Source organism: Amblyraja radiata, chromosome 17 (genome assembly GCF_010909765.2).
Source record: "Amblyraja radiata isolate CabotCenter1 chromosome 17, sAmbRad1.1.pri, whole genome shotgun sequence".
Lineage (NCBI taxonomy): Eukaryota > Metazoa > Chordata > Chondrichthyes > Rajiformes > Rajidae > Amblyraja > Amblyraja radiata.
The window spans coordinates 19200825-19215864 of NC_045972.1; the positions used below are offsets into that span (position 1 = coordinate 19200825).

The 15040-nt window shown below is 43.2% G+C and overlaps 1 long non-coding RNA gene across 1 annotated transcript in view; it reads left to right on the forward strand.

Annotated features, from left to right (window-relative positions):
• The window catches only part of LOC116982557, a 36686-nt gene that overhangs the window by 8479 nt on the left and 13167 nt on the right, over positions 1 to 15040 (forward strand). The window contains exons 2-3 of the long non-coding RNA XR_004414492.1: positions 6929 to 7023; positions 14863 to 15002. This is a non-coding gene — a long non-coding RNA (uncharacterized LOC116982557). The remainder of the gene's footprint in view (positions 1 to 6928; positions 7024 to 14862; positions 15003 to 15040) is intronic.

Here is a 15040-nt window from a genome sequence, read left to right on the forward strand (position 1 = left end):
ACATTTGGGTTGTATAAGGTGCAAATAAAAATGTTACATTCTTGGAACAGTCATCTTATTCAGCTTAAGGTTAATGCACATTCCTTCGTCAGGATGAAGCCAAATGCTACACTTGACTTGTGAGTTTTTGATGCAAAAAATGCAAAAAAAAGTTAACGGTCGCAAAAAAACATTCTAATGATAAACACAAAATGCTAAAGTAACTCAGTGGGTCAGGCAACACTGGTGAAAATGTATGGGTGATGTTTCAAGTCGGGACCCTTCTTCAGACTGATTTTAGGGGGGGGGGAGGAACCTTTATTACATTGGTTGAGCAATGTTTTTTTGTTTCCTCTGGGTATGTGAGTACTCAGGAAAATGACAATAAAGATATACTATACTATACTATTTTATTACAGGAAAATGTTCCATGATACGAATCATTCTGATAAGCATAGAGAAAGTTTTAGGTGATCATCTTGAAGGGGGCCACAAAATGCAAAATATTGCACCAAAGTTACTTCATTACTTTACATTCACGTAACATGGAGTTAGATTGTCTGGGGATATTGCTGTGAATGGGTGGTAATAAGCATGAGAGAAAATCACATCCATCTACAGAACAGAGCAACACATCATACTTCAGTATATAGACATAAAAAGCTGGAGTAACTCAGCGGGTCAGACAGCATCTCTGGAGAAAAGAAATAGGTGCAGTTTTGGTTTCCCTTTTTCAGGGGAAAGGGAAACGAGAGATATAGATGGTGATGTAGTGAGATCTCAAACAAATGAATGAAAGATATGCAGAAATGTAATAATGATAAAGAAAACAGGCCGTTGTTAGCTGTGTGTTAGGTGAGAATGAGTACAGACAATGACACTCAACAGGGTCTGAAGAAGGGTCTCGACCGGAAACGTCGCCTATTTCCTTCGCTCCATCGATGCTGCCTCACTCCAGCATTTTTGTCTACCTTCGATTTTCCAGCATCTGCAGTTCCTTCTTAAACATGACACTCAACGAGATGACTTTGAAGCTGGTGTGAAGGGTGGGGGAGGGATGCAGAGAGAGGGAATGCAGGGGTTACTTGAAGTTAGAGAAATCAAAATCATACCACTGGGTTGTAAGCTACCCAAGCGAAATATGAGATGCTGTTCCTCAATTTGCATTTGGTCTCACTCTGACAATGGAGGAGGCCTAGGACAACCTTCCCTCTCATACTGCAGTATGATCTACAGTGGAAATACTCATCAGATTGGGCAGCATCTATGGAGAGAGAAATAGAGTTAATGTTTCAGGTCGATGAGTTTTCATCAATTCTAATAAAAGGTAATTGACCTAAAATATAAACTCTCTTTCCCTTTCCACAGATGCGGTCTAAATCAGATCTATTTACTAATTTCACCGACAGTTCTACTTGATTAGTACGGTCAGGGGTTATGAGGAGAAGGCAGGAGAGTGGGGTTGGGAGGGAAATATGGACCAGTCATGATTGAATGGTGGAGTGGAACTGATGGGCCGAATGGCCTAATTTTGCTCCTATACCTTACGAACTATAATAACCTGTTAATCTTCCAGTATCTTTTCCAAGATCATATCCATGTTGTAGAAGTGAATGAATGCAGTTGCTCATGTGCCAAGGAATGCAAAATATAGAATCTTAATATTCCAAAAGGCCATTTGGCCCAACAAGCCCATGTTGGCTCTCTATAGTCCATGCCTTCGGTCCCATTCTCTGACTTTTTTCCTTGTGGCCATGTTATTTTTCCAATAATGCCTATCGGATTTCCACTGTCCCGCACTCCCAATCCTTTCCATTCAGTATAGTCCTGATCACAACCATTCTCTGCACAACAAAAGATTTTCTTCACATCTCCCTGTAAAATCTATGCCTATCATCCCTGAACAATCTGTTATTAAAAGCACCTGCAGTAATATGAAAGTACCACACTTTTAATTTTTAGTTTAGTTAAGTTTATTTTAGAGATACAGTGCGAAACAGGTCCTTCAGCCCACCAAATCCTCACTGACCAGAGATTACCTGTACAGTAGCTCTATAGGGACTATTTACAAAAGCCTATTTACAAATTAACCTAGAAACCTGCATGTCTTTAGAATGTGGGAGGAAACCGGAGCACCCTGTGGAAACTCACATGGTCACAGGGAAAATGTACAATCTCCGTACAGACAGCACCCGTAGTCAGGATTGAACCTGGGTCTCTGGTGTTGTAAGGCCGTAACTCTACCGCTGCACCACTGTGCCACTCTACTTGTAGTGCAATACTGTCAGAAATAAAAGTAAATTAAAATCCATAAAAAATACCCATGCATTTTGCTTTAATTTCAGTGTGAGTTTCAGGGTTAAATCCATCCAATTGTGATTTTTTTTAGATTTGCTTCAACAACGCTCCAGAAATGTCACACGGGTTTCTGTTCCTCGAGTGTGACAGTTCAATTTGATAATTGACCTAAAATATCAACTCTGTTTCTCTCTTCATAGATGCTGCCCGACCTGGTGAACATTTCAATCATTTTCTGTTCTCATTTCAGATCTCAGTCTGGGCAGTGTTTTGCTTTTTTTAGAGGAAATCACGTTGGCACCCCCTCATTTTGTGTTGTTTCTAGTGACACTGTCAACTGAATCAGAAGGGCCAGCCAGTTTCAGCAAGTGGCCCCATTAAACCACAGTAACGAGCGGGTTGGAGAAGGTGCTTTTCTAGGTTCTAACTTCATTTCAATCCCACCCTTAGTTACTTGGATGTGAGGGAGCAAGTTGTACATATTTGTGTCATACGCAGCTGTCATATTTCATTCCAGAACACAGCTGTTGATGGCGTGCAGTGACAGATTGCTAAATTATTGAGCTCTTTCACAATCTATTGCTGGATAAGTAATGACTCAAAAGCTCCAAAACTCTGATGTAAAGTATAGTATTGTATTGTATATCTTTATTGTCATTTTCCTGAGTATTCACATACCCAGAGGAAACAAAAAAAACGTTGCTCAACCAGTGTCCATTCAGTGTGCAGTAAAAAATAAATAGAAATAAAAATACATATATCATGAACAGATTAAACACTCTACTCTCTTTGTTTGTTCAAACAAATAATTAACTACTGGCAACTTTTAATCATTAAATGATTGGGAACTCTTACACCTGGCCCAGTAATACCTAATGCTGGGCAGAGGTGAATCTTAAAAGAACTCTTCCTGTGCAGACTAAAAATTGTTTTTATGTTCTTGGGGATTAATCACATTGTGCTATACAGAAGCAAAACAGGTATAATATTCACATGTGCTGGGACAAAGGATTGCAGGACCACTGGATCAGTGAATACTTTCCCCATATTTAAGTCACGTAGACATCCTTGTTCGATATATATCAACAGTAAAAATCTTAATGTTAACATTTACAATAAGCACCGTCTATGGATACTTGCCTCAGTGCGATGACAACTAATGGGCCTGTCCTTCTTGGGTGTCATTTGCGCGTCACGCAGGTGGCACGCGAGGATTTTGAGAATCCCAAAATCCTGGGGCGTCACGTGCGACCCTGCCTACGCCACCACGTCTCACCATGCGCGCATAATGCACGCCATGCGCACGTTATGCGTGCGTCACCACTCGCGCACCGGGCGTCGTGATGCGTAAATGATGTCGCGTAAATGACGCGCAAATAACACCAAAGTGGGACAGGCCCTTTATCCGTCGTAGTGGTATACAATTCTTCTGTAGGATAATTTTATCATTTTGTTTGCCATTATAAAATCATAAGCAAAAAAAAATTGGGAAGTTCTTAAAATGTTGGAGTGACTCAGTGGGTTAGGGAGCATGTCTGGTGAAAAGGAATAGGTGGCTTTTCGGGTCGACACCCTACTTGTAATTCCTGCTTGCTTCATATTGTTGCCAGTAACTAGGATTACTCAGCCAAGTAACCACTCGGGCAGTAGAGTAGACGGTGATAAAGTGGAAGATTGTATGGTGCAAAGGTGTTGGAATGGCACAGAAGGAAGTGGAGCATGCAGTTTGAGTTTCCTGATACCTTCATCAGCAGGCGATATGTTAGATCTTCATTGGATACCAGAGTATAAAGCTAAAGTAATGTTAACAACTGAAAAAGCATCGATAGAAGATCGTCCAAAAGCAAGTAATGGCATTGTCTGTTGTAAGGCACATGTAGGTAGTGCCCATAGTGGTGTTTATACCTCCAACGAGAATGGACTACATTGCTTTAGAAACATAGAAAAATAGGTGCAGGAATAGGCCGTTTGGCCCTTCGAGCCAGCACCGTCATTCAATATGATCATGGCTGATCATCTAAAAGTTTGCTTTTGTTTTAATCTAATAAACTCATGCAAATATATTACCGCAAGATTACTATCTCAGAATCTCTTCCACAAAAATGTACGTGTTCAACATTTAATGCTTACAGTGTTTACCAGATAATTAACTGGGAATAGCTGCTTGAAACATGAAAGCAGCTTTTAACATGTCACGTGCCCTTCCCTTGTCCAAATAAAGGGAGAGTCTGGTTAGCATGTCCAGACAGAGGAAGTTGATTCTGTCTCAGGGAATGAATAAGGTTGTATGTAATCATTGACATGCCAGTGAGTGTTGCCTGGAGTTGCACAATCCTGGTCCAACTATTGTTAGCTAATTGAGAATGTATTTAAAAATGTAGAGCTAAGCAAATATCATGCACTTTAGCAGAATTGAAAATTCATTTCTTCTTTTGCTTTTCCCTGAATATTCTCTCTTCTTCTGGGATTACTGACTCATTCATGATTTGTTTACATTTTCATTCATGTACACAAATGCCTAACCCTCTGGTACATTGTTCAAGAGCTCATTCTTCATCATTAAGTCTACACGATTGAGTGAGTGAGTGAGTATTGGCAAGCCTTTGGAATGCAATGGGGCCCAGAATCGAGTCTGATCCAACTTTTACTGAAATACACACACGCGCACACACACACGCACGCACACACTCACACACGTGTAGGAATGGACTGCAGATGCTGGTTCACACTGAAGACAGACACAAAATGCTGGGGTAACTCCGTGGGTCAGGCAGACAGCAGTCTGGTGAAGGGTCTCGATCTGAAAGGTCACCTATTCCTTTTCTCCAGAGATGCTGCCTGACCCGCTGATTTACTCCAGCATTTTGTGTCTATCTTCACCCACCCACATTAGCCTTCCATCGGGAAGTAGTAATGAGAGAGGTTGCTAAGTGTCTCAGACATAAAGTGCTGGAGTAACTCAATGGATCAGGCAGCATTTCTGGAGAAACAAAATAGGTGACGTTTAGGGTCTGAACCCTTCTTCAGACTGAAAGTAGAGGGGGTTGGGGGAGGGGAATAAACAGGAGGTGAGAAAAGGCCAAAACAAATCTGGCAACAGATGACCTCAGGAAAGATGGAGCTCATAATGGCCCATTATTGTTTGGCGAAGGTGTGCTAACAAGAGTTATAAGATGTGAACAGTGGAACTGGTAGAACGACTACAGTTGAAATTAGAGATATCAACGTTCATACCTCAAAATATGAGGTGCTGTTCCTCCAAATTACATGTGGCCTCACTGACGGTGGAGGAGGCCCTGAATAGAGAGGTCAGTGTGGGAATTGGAGTTAAAATGTTTGGCAACCGGGAGATTGCGTAGACTAAGGCGGACTGAGCATAGGTTTTCAACTAAATGATTGCTGGCTTTCCCTGCCTGAGTGCACTCTGGTGAACCATAATTACTCCCAAAGCAGCGACCAACTATATAGATTGAACTACAGAGGCTTTGTATAAATAAATATTGTAGTCAATGCAATTAAGTATAGAGGAGCTGCTCTCAAGATGAGGCTTTCCATCATAGGACATCTGGGATGTCCCTATCCCTCTCTGCAATGGTGAATGGAGCCACCACCACTGTGTTTGCCCCAATTCCAACTCTCGCTCTCCTCTTCCGCCCAACCCCCCCCCCCCCCCCCCCCCCCCCCCCAGACAGAGAGTCATTGAGCAGAAAACCAGCCCTTCAGCCCAACTTGTCCATGGCAACCAAGTTGGCATTCTGGACTAGTCCTATATCCCTCTTTTGGCCCACATCTCTCTAAACCATTCCTGTTCATATATTCGTTTTTGGTTTAGAAATACAGCATGGAAACAGGCCCTTCTGCCCGCCGAGTCCGCGCCGACCAATGATCACCCGTGCACTAGTTCTATCCCACACACTAGGGACACTTTACAGAAGCCAATTAACCTACAAACCTGCGCGTCTTTGGAATTTGGGAGGAAACTGGAGCATCAGAGAAAACCCACGCGGTCATGGGGAGAATGTAAAAACCACGTACAGACAGCACCCGCAGTCAGGATCGAACCCGGGTCTCCGGCGCAGTAGGGCAGCAACTACCACTGCACCTCTGCATCTCCCCTGTTCAAATGTCCTTGCTTTTTACCCCACTAGCCACCTCAATCAACATATTCTCTGACACCAGCTTCAATGTGATCTTACCATCAGCCACATCTTCCCTTCCTCATCTCTTTCTGCCATCTCTTTCTGCCTTCTGTAGAGAGCAGTCTGTCTGTGACTCCTTGGTTTGTTCATCCCTCCCTGCCTGGCCATCCCCTCCTACGGTTGCAGGAGAAAATGCCCGGAGGAGATGCAACACATGTCCCAACAGCTCCCCCTTCCCATCAGTTCATGGATCCCAACAGCCCTCTCGGCTAACACACAGGTTACATGTACCTCCTCCCACCTCGTCTATTGTATTCAATGCTCTTGATGTGACCTCCAATACATTGGTGAGACCAAGCATAGATTAAGTGATTGCTTTGCCAATCTTGCATTCGAGTCTCCAGGGCCCACTGGAGCTTTCAATTTCAAACAGTTTTATTAGTTAATGCATTCATTCATTCCCTTTCTATCCCAATAATGACTTGTGTATCCTTGGTCTCCTCCGCTGCCAGGGCAAGACCACACACAAATTGGAAAAACAGCACCTCAAACTGCGCTTCGATAGTCGACAACCCAATGGCATGAACACTGAATTCTCCAATTTCAGGTAAACCACTCATCTCTCCTCATCTCCCTTTCCACTCCCATTCCCTATCACCCAGTTCAGATCCTCTCCACCATCTTCTCCAATACAATACAATAATACTTTATTGTTTTGCAACATACGAGGATTTCATTTGCCAAGTCAGTCTTACAATAAAAAGCAACAGAACACACAAAATACATTTTAACATAAACATCCACCACATTGACTCCTCCACATTCCTCACTGTGATGAAGGTGAAAAAAGGTTCAATCTCTTCCTTTCTTTGTCCTCCTGCGGTCGGGGGGCCTCGAACCCTCCATTGACGGAACGATCTTGACTCCCATAGCCAGCGACGTTTGGGCCCTCCGCATCGAGGCAATCAGCTCCTGCATCGGGGGGGTGGGGGGATCTCAGCTCCCCCGCGCCGGGCGATCTGACCCTGGATCGGGACTTCTGCGTCATTGGTGCTCCCGACATCCACGATCTTCATCCCCTCATTGCCCATCCCTCGCCATCACCCATCCCCCATTTCCTACCCCCCCTTCTACCCACCAACCCTTCTGGTTCTACATTTCATTCCAATTTCCAATACACATTAGGTTGCTCCAGTAGTTTGTTGTGTGCTACATGCAAAAGCTCCTAGTGGGGAGGGGTGGGAAGTGGGGAGGGGTGGGGTGGGGATTGGGGAGGGGTGGGGTGGTGGGGCAAGGATAGGGTTGGAAAGACTACCATTACTTGTTAAAAAAACAACATTAATGAAGCAAAGTAACAGTGAAACAGAGTAGTAAACTCTCTCTGTGTTTAAATATGTAACTTTGTCATGACTTATGTCTGTTTAGACTAGTAGGGTTGTAAAAATCGCGGCACAAGTATATTTTCCCTTATTAGGTCACAATGACACCGACTTTATTATTGGATTTGGCCAGCACAGCATTGGAACCGATTTCTCATCCCAAGTATTTTTCCTGAAAACATTGGATTGAAACCTTCAGCGCTGTCAGCCATATTCCTGCTTAAACATTCCACATGGCTACACTTCAATCATTCTAGAGTGTAAAGCTATTTAAAGCATATAAAATCACCACAAGGGACACTAATTTACATTTATCAAGCAGTCAGCATGGAAAGCTTCAATAACACTGAATTCTGAAGGGTGGCACGGTGGCGCAGCGGTAGAGTTGCTGCTTTACAGCGCCAGTAGACCTGGGTTCAATCCTGACTACGGGTGCTGTCTGTACGGCGTTTGCATGTTCTCCCCTTGACCGCGTGGGCTTTCTCCGAGACCTTCGATTTCCTCCCACATTCCAAAGACGTACAGGTTTGTAGGTCAATTGGCTTGGTATAAGCGTAAATTGTCCCTAGTACGTGTAGGATAGTGTTAATGTGTGGAGATCGCTGGTCAGTGCAGACTCGGTGGGCCGAAGGGCTTGTTTCTGCGCTATATCTCTAAACTAAACTAAACTATTAGGATCTCACAGCAGGAGGGACAAAATTAATAGATTTCAGATTCAGCATTGATTCTCTATTCAATGGGACTAGCTTGGATGGGGCATCTTTGTCAATATGGCCAAGTTGCATTAAAGGGCCTGTTTCTGTGCAGTACTTGGTAAAAATGCTGTAGCATTAAGCCCCATGTGGGTAACATAGTGTAGTGGTTAAGTTACTATACACTAATTAGCTTGGGTTGATGAATGGAGTGAGAGGTTGAGCAGTCTGACCAATGCTCATTGGAACTTGGAAAAGTGAGAAGTGAACATAAACAGTTGAGAGGTGGGGATTAGCAGGATGGATGCTACGAGCATCTGATCATCAGGGCATCTCGAACCAGGAGGGTATAATTTCAGACTTATTATAAATCCAAAGACGTGCAGGTTGGTACGTTAATTGGCTTCTGTAAATTAACCCTAGTGTGTAGGATAGAACTAGTGTGAACAGGTGATCGCTGGTTGGCAGGGACTCAGTGGGTAGAAGGGCCCGTTTCCACACTGTATCTCTAAATTAAATTGGGTATGCACAGTGGCACAGCGGTGGGGCTGCTGCCTTACAGCACAAGATATCCGGGTTAAATCCTGACCACAGGTGCTGTCTGTATGGAGTTTGCACATTCCTCGTGACCTCGTGGGTTTCCTCTGGGTGCTCCGGTTTCCTCCTGCATTCCAAAGATGTGCAGTAATGCAGGTTAATTGGCTTCTGTAAATTGTCCCTAGTGTGTAGGATGGAACTGGTGATTGCTGACGCAGACTCGGTGGGCCAAAGGTGCTGTTTCCACTCTGTATCTCTAAACTAATTGAAACCATCAAAACTAAGCTAAACCAAGACTATGTGGTCATCTATTTAAGCTAATGATGAGATGTAATGTCCTCTCTCCGAAGGTGATAATTCTTTGGTATACAGTATCCCAGAGAGCTTGTAAGGCAAAGCCATTGGACAGATACTTGGGGTAGGAAAGGAATGTAGGGGTATAACTCTAATGCAGGCAAATCTAAAGGGTGGCGCAGCTAGTAGATCTGCTGCCTCACGACGCCAGAGACCCCTGTTCGATCTGCACCTGGTGTGCTATCTGTGTAGAGTTTGCACATTCTCCCTGGGACCACATGGGTTTCCTCCGGGTGCTCCGGTTTCCTCCCTCAGATGTGAGGGTGTGCAGGTTAATCGGCCTCGTGTGTGGGGAGTGGATGAGAAAAGTAGCAGAACATAGAACTAGTGTGAACGGGAGATTGATGGACGGTGGGCTGAAGGGCCTGTTTCCATGCTGTATCTCTAAAACTAAAATCTAAGTGGGATTAGTGATCACGCAGGCATCACCGTTGGCATAGATGACATGGGCTGAAGGGAAAGGAAAACATTTAATAGGAACTCAAGGGGCAACTACTTTACCTGGAGGGTGGTGGGTGTATGGAATGAGATGCCAGAGGAGGTAGTTGTGGCAGGTACAATATCAACATTTAAAAGACATTTGGACAAGTACATAGATAGGTAAGGTTTAGAGGGATCTTGAACAAACGCAGGAAAATGGAACTTGCTTACATGGGGCAACTTGGTCAGCACGGACACGTTGGGCCAAAGGGTCTTTTTCCCTGTGGTGCGACTCTACGACAGGACACAGATTACAAGTCAAATTCAAATGTTTAACTGCAGATGCCGGAAAAATTGGAGGTAGACAAAAAAGGCTGGAGAAAATCAGCGGGTGAGGCAGCATCTATGGAGAGAAGGAATTGGCGTCGTTTCGGGTCGAGACCCAATTCAAATGTTTGGTGGGAGGAAAATGGGATGAAAAACTTGCAGTCTGATTCTAATCTGAGCTCACCGCCTATGAGGCCGGTGGAAACAAATAATCAGGGTTTCTTCCAAAAAAGAATCAAATGGACGCTTGACTGTAGTAATTTGTAGAGACAATGGAAATGGAGAAACAACAGACATTGCGATTAATGGAGATCCCCCTGCACCAGATCTAACCTGTGAGCAGAATATAGTCAGGAAATCAATGGCAAACAGCTGTCAGCAAGTTCAGAGCACTCCAGCATGTACTAATGTTTTAATCGCCACCTTTAGCAGTCATTTCCTAGTCTCTCCCCCACCATTTCCTGGTTCAATGTGCTCTTGAAAACCTGCCCCTGCTGCCAATTCCATGGCTGCCTGTCCCAATATCTTGTGGAGGAAGGCTGCAGATGCTGGTTTACACCACGAATAGACGCAAAATGCTGGAGTAACTCAGCGGGTCAGGTAGCATCTCTGGAGGACCCTTCTTCAGACTGAAAGATGTTTCGGGTCGAGACCCTTCTGGGTCTCTCAGTCTGAAGAAGGATCTTGACCCGAAACGTCACCTATTCCTTTTCTTCTTTTTTTTTAATTTTTTTTATTAGAATCAAACACATATTATAAACATTTCATGTATATCAGTCGTACATTGTTAATATTATCAATTGTGAATTGGTTCTTCTTCTAGTTTTTTTTAAAGATAGGAAGTAAGAGAGAAAGAGGAAAAAAAAACAAATGCCAAGGTAAAAAAAAAAGAATGGAATGGTTTACAAATATTACATCTTTGGAGATAGGTTCGTGGATTATAAAGTATGACTTGTCATCTAATCCTGAGTTCAAGCTTCGGTTAGGTTCCCGTGCTGGACCGATCTACCCCTTCAAATAGTCAATGAATGGAGACCATATTCTAACAAAAAGTTCTTGTTGCCCATTAAGATAAATCTGATTCTTTCCAGGTGTAGGGTCTCCGACATTTTCATAATCCACATTTTAATTGTGGGGGTTATAGGGCCTTTCCAAAATTTTAGTATTAATTTTTTCCCAGTTATTATACTGTATTCAAAAAAGTCTCTTTGGTTTGTTGTGAGTGTTAGACTTTGTTCTGTTATGCCAAGTATTATTAATTTTGAATCGGGATCTAATTAAGTATTAATAACTTCAGAAATTATTCTAAAAATATCAATCCAGATATTTTTGATTTTTATAAATTACAAAAGTATTCCTTTTCTCCATTGATGCTGCCTGACCCGCTGAGTTACTCAAGCATTTTGTGTCTGTCCCAATATCTTCATCTGTGTAAAACGTTTAATGCTTCTGTGAAAGATGTATTACTATATTAAAGTTGCTGTCTATAAGTTATTGCTGGTGTAATTTGTGATGATGCTGAGGCGAAGGAAGCAGAGAGGAGATGTTTTATTTTGAAAAATGTCTTTGTGTGGGAAATGATTACAATTTGAAGCACATTGTCTGAAGAGACTTGAAGAAACAGAGGCAATGGTAACTTTCAAGTTAGAGCTCAGGGTTGTGGGTGAAATAGTTCAAGTTCAAGTTCAAATTCAAGTGAGTTTATTGTCATGTGTCCCTGTATAGGACAATTACATTCTTGCTTTGCTTAAGCACACAGAAAATAGTAGGCATTTACTACAAAACAGATAAATGTGTCCATATACCATGATATAAATATATACACACATGAATAAATAAACTGGTAGTGCAAATAACAGAAAGTGGTTGCTAATAATCAGAGTTTTGTCCGAGCCAGGTTTAATAACCTGATGGCTGAGGGGAAGTAGCTATTCCTGAACCTGGTTGTTGCAGTCTTCAGGCTCCTGTACCTTCTACCTGAAGGTAGCATGGAGATCAGTGTGTAGCCAGGATGGTGTGGGTCTTTGATGATACTGCCAGCCTTTTTGAGGCAGCGACTGCGATAAATCCCCCCTCGATGGAAGGAAGGTCAGAGCCGATGATGGACTGGGCAGTGTTTACTACTTTTTGTAATCTTTTCCTCTCCAGGGCGCTCAAATTTCCGAACCAAGCCACGATGCAACTTTGTCATCAGTACAGGCACAATGGGACAGTGTCACAACAGTAGAGTTGCTACCTTACAGTTCCAGAGACCCGGGTTCGATCCTGACTGTCTGTACAGCGTTTGTACATTCTCCCTGTGACCACATGGGTTTTCTCTGGGTAGACAATAGACAATAGGTGCAGGAGTAGGCCATTCGGCCCTTTGGGTCCTCCGGTTTCCTTCCACATTCCATAGACGTGTAGGTTAATTGGCTTCTGTAAATTGACTTTAGTGTGAGGGATAGTATTGGTGTGGACTGGTGAAGGGCCTGTTTCGATACAATTATTTATCCCACAAGGGAAATTGATCTGCCAACAGCCATAAAAAACACAAAATACACAAAACATGTAATTAGAGTGATGTGGAAAGGCTTGGGGATGTGCAAAGATTGGGGAGGGGTGGGGTGGGGGGGAAGGGGACTCAGTCTCAGTCCACCCCACGACAGAAGAGGGGAGGAGTTGCAACATTTGATAGCCACAGGAAAGAAGGATCTCCTGTGGCTTTCTGCCCTGCATCTTGGTGGAGCCAGTCTGTTGCTGAAGGTGCTCCTCAGATTGGCCAGTGTGTCCTGGAGGGGGTGAGCTGTATTGTCCAAGATGCTCCGCAGTTTGAGGAGCATCCTCCCCTCCAAGACCACCTCCCATGAAACCAACTCCGCCCCAGGACAGACCTAGTTTCCATGCTGTATCTCTAAAACTAACTCTAAAATAACATCCTCTCTGTTAGGTGATTCTATACTGATGCTATTATACTAACAATTAGCATTTTGCATTGATGGTTGGTGCAAATCAGTTTACGTATTTCACCCAACCTGCTGCTCATGTTCTCACCTTGACTGGACAAAACTCTCTGCTATAGCAGGATGGTTTGTAGGTGATGAATAGATATTTTGGTGTTGGAAGTAACTGCATATGCTGGTTTACACTAAAGTTAGACACAAAAAGCTGGAGTAACTCAGCGGGTTAGGCAACAGCTCTGGAGCAAAGGAATTTGGTGATGTTTCAGGTCAGGATCCATAGTCAGTGGAGAGCCCGAGAGATATGAAACAGTACATAGAACAAATAAATGAAAGATTTGCAAAAAGACATATCAATGCCAGCAACATGATTGCAAGGGATTGGTTCATTATTAGCTCCTTGTTGCCAAACCTAATTCTGTTCATATCATTATTAATTTGAGTGATGCCACAGAATTGCAAAACAAGAGAAGAGGTTAATAGAATCTCTTGATACCAAAAGAGGAAGAGTTCTTTAATTGGAAAGATCAAAGTAAAGATGTTTGTTTCAAAGTTAGACACAAAATGCTGGAGAAACTCAGCGGGCGAGGCAGCATCTATGGAGCGAAGGAAATAGGCAATGTTTCTCGACCCGAAACGTTGCCTATTTCCTTCCCTCCATAGATGCTGCCTCACCCGCTGAGTTTCTCCAGCATTTTTGTCTACCTTCGATTTTCCAGCATCTGCAGTTCCTTCTTAAACACAAAATGCTGAAGTAACTCAGCGGGTCTAGAGAAAAGGAATAGGTGACGTTTTAAGTCAAGACCCTTCTTCAGACTGAGAGTCAGAGGGAAGGGAAACTGGAGGTATGAAAAGGTTCAGAATAAATCAGAGCTGGCACCGATGAGGAAAGGAAAGGTGGAGCTCACAATGGTCCATTGTTGCCTGTGGAAGAGGTGATAACGAAGGGATATATGGATAAGAACAGGATGACAAGGGTGTAGGAAGGACCAAAGATAGACACAAAATGCTGGAGTAACTCAGCGGGACAGGCAGCATATCTGGATAGAAGAAATGGGTGACGTTTCGGGTCGAGACCCTTCAGACGATGAGAGATTTTGTTCATGTACAGTTTGGCAGATTTCTCACCATAGCCTGTTGCTAATTTAAATGAAGCACCCTGCAGAAAAAAAAATGATTCTAAAAAACCGCAGGAATTGAACAGCTGATGGCAAACATTGAATTCTACACCTCGGTACTTCTCAGATTCAATTAGGAATATCCTCTGTGTTAATTTTGACTGATTCATAACCCACAGAGAGATAGGTTCTGGGTTGTGCTTGGGTTAAATACTGTACATGTGAGAAGCAGCTGTTCATAACCCGACACACTGGAGTCTTGTATCAGCCAGAATTCTACGTGTCTTTCAGAAAGGTGGGTTGCGTTTCATGTACTATGTTCACATTTCAACGACGAATCGACTGACTGGTTGTTATCTAATGGACACAAATGATAAGGCAATATGGAAGGGTCTCACCCCTCTCTTTATATTAAAAGTTTGAGGCAGGTACTATCACAACATTTAAGAAACATTTCGACAGGTACATGGATAGGACAGGTTTAGAGGGATCTGGGCCAAATGCAGGCAGGTAGGAATAGTGATAGAATAGATGGGGCATGTTGGTCGGCATGCTCAAGTTGGGCCAAAGGGCCTGTTTCCACACTTTATGACTCTGAGGTTGTGACTTGGTAGTTATTATCCTTTTCATCACTATCCTGAATAGAACCAATGCCTTAACAAATTGTCTTTCTAAAACAGGCAACCAATGCTGGATTGTTGACCAGGATCTGGAAAAAAACACCCTGGCGTAAACAGTCCTGGACATCAACGTTTTTGCTTCACTTCTGGCACCTCACCGAAGGATGAAACCATGGGTCTGGGACAGTCATGCCTGGGTGGTAAGATTAAACCTCATCTCCAACATTTATAAAAAACA